Raw genomic sequence first — 2,500 nt, 5'->3', positions numbered from 1 at the left:
GTCGGTCAGCGAGCTGTCGACTGGCGTTTCCGCGGCAACGAACGTTAGTCGTCGGCGCCGAGACTGCTGACCGCTCCGTTGTGCCTAATTCAGACGTCGTCCGACCGGTAACTCTTCCGAGCGCTTTCGTGACCCTCCTTTCTCTCCGTCCGTCGTTCGTCGTCGTCGTCGACCTCCTCACACGAAGGAACGCACGTTCGAGAAAAACGGCGGCGGCGCTCTCGAGTGCGTTCGCCGGTCTTAATTTTTCTGAGCTACTACATTCTGTCACGACTCGATCGTAGTTCGCGGCGCCGGCGAGAAACGACGACGACGACGACGACGAGGAGTAAAAGAAAAAAAAACGAAACGGGAAACGCTCAGGCTGGGCTGACCATGCCTTAAGGAACTGCTGCTCTTCGTTAACGACCGTGCATTTAATTTACTAGTAAATAGAGAATCGCACGCGTGCGTACCGTTTCCAGCACATTACCCGTTTCTTTACTCGCTTCCACGCCTGCCTGCCTGCCTGCCTGCCTGCCTTCCTTCCTTCCTTACTTCCCTCCTTCCTTCCTTCCTTCCTTCCTTCCTTCCTTCCTTCCTTCCTTCCTTCCTTCCTTCCAGGTCAGCCAGCCGGTCGCCAGGTCTAGCAGGCTCTGGCGCCGGCCGACGGGTCTACCGGGCTCGGGCGCCGGGCGGTGGGCCTACGGGGCTCGGGCGCCAGCCGACGGGCCTACGGGGCTCGGGCGCCGACCGACGGGTCTACCGGGCCCCGGCGCCGGCCAACGGGTCTGCCGGGCTCGGGCGCTGACCGAACGGTCTACTGGGCTCGGGCGCCGGACGGCGGGTCTACCGGGCTCGAGGGCCGGCCGACGGGTCCACCGGGCTCGGGCGCCGGCCGACGGGCCCGCCGGGCTCGGGCGCCGGCCGACGGGTCTGCCGGGCTCGGGCGCCGACCGAACGGTCTACCGGGCTCGGGCGCCGGCCGACGGGTCTACGGGGCTCGGGCGCCGCCCGACGGGTCTACGGGGCTCGGGCGCCGGCCGACGGGTCTGCCGGGCTCGGGCGCCGGCCGCCACGTCTGCCGGGCTCCGGCCCCGTTTGACAGGTCTACCGGGCTCCGGCGCCGGCCGCCTCGTCCACCGGGCTCCGGCGCCGGCCGCCACGTCTACCGGGCTCCGGCGCCGGCCGCCACGTCTACCGGGCTCCGGCGCCGGCCGCCTCGTCTACCGGGCTCCGGCGCCGGCCGCCTCGTCTACCGGGCTCCGGCGCCGGCCGCCTCGTCTACCGGGCTCCGGCGCCGGCCGCCTCGTCTACCGGGCTCCGGCGCCGGTCGCCTCGTCTACCGGGCTCCGGCGCCGGCCGCCTCGTCTACCGGGCTCCGGCGCCGGCCGCCACGTCTACCGGGCTCCGGCGCCGGCCGCCACGTCTACCGGGCTCCGGCGCCGGCCGCCTCGTCTACCGGGCTCCGGCGCCGGCCGCCTCGTCTACCGGGCTCCGGCGCCGGCCGCCTCGTCTACCGGGCTCCGGCGCCGGCCGCCTCGTCTACCGGGCTCCGGCGCCGGCCGCCTCGTCTACCGGGCTCCGGCGCCGGCCGCCTCGTCTACCGGGCTCCGGCGCCGGCCGCCTCGTCTACCGGGCTCCGGCGCCGGCCGCCACGTCTACCGGGCTCCGGCGCCGGCCGCCACGTCTACCGGGCTCCGGCGGGACTTGGTCGCAGTTCTCGAGCTGAACGGTAGACCTGTTTGCCGCGCCGCTCGCGGGGACGTGACCAAGGGGTCGCTGTGTCGCGCTGCCTCCAGTTACGTCATCGTAACAGGCAGCGTCATTGGCGGGCCTCCCCGGCGGGAGGAGTTAGCGCTCTTGGAGTTCGCAGGGGCTGTGGACTTAGTGGTACGTTCTATATGCGCGAGCGGTGGCTCGCGGGCAGGGCAGTAGGAGCGCGACTCGACCCGCGCGGCTGGGGCGCTTGGCGGCCGTTGTGGCGGTTGCCTCGGCGTGTTTGGCCGTTTTTCCGCCCGTTCGGGACGGTTGCCCGCGCGGCCGATGGCGGCCGAGGCCCATGCTGGTCCGTGGTGAGGCACCGGAGATGCTCGTGAAGCATGCCGGCTGCTGCCGCGCTCGCGAGCGCCCGGGGACGGGGGGACGGGCGCGCGGCGCAGTCGTGCCTCGGCTTTTTGGGCTTTTTTGCGGTTGTTCCCCCTCCCTCTTCCTTCTCCGGCCCTAAGCTGGAGCCCGCGAGGCAGGCCGGCAAGAGCGTCGCAGCCGGTCCCGGTGGCTGGCAGCCCGAGCGCAGTGCGTCAGGGAGTCGGGAGGTGTGCCTCGCGCCTCCGGTGGCCTTACTCCCTGGCTCCAGAAACACCCGCCAACGGCACGGGTGAGGTGTGGCGTGTGGCGTCTCGCCTGCCCGTTTTTTGGGTGGCTTTTTGTGTTTTCCCCGTCCTTTTTTCTTTCCCCCCCCCCCCCCCGGCTTTTCTCCGGCCTCTCTCTCCCTCTGCAGGGCGAGTGGTATCATCCTGCT

This window comes from Gavia stellata, unplaced genomic scaffold (assembly GCF_030936135.1).
Source record: "Gavia stellata isolate bGavSte3 unplaced genomic scaffold, bGavSte3.hap2 HAP2_SCAFFOLD_97, whole genome shotgun sequence".
Lineage (NCBI taxonomy): Eukaryota > Metazoa > Chordata > Aves > Gaviiformes > Gaviidae > Gavia > Gavia stellata.
This window is presented reverse-complemented; position numbering follows the sequence as displayed.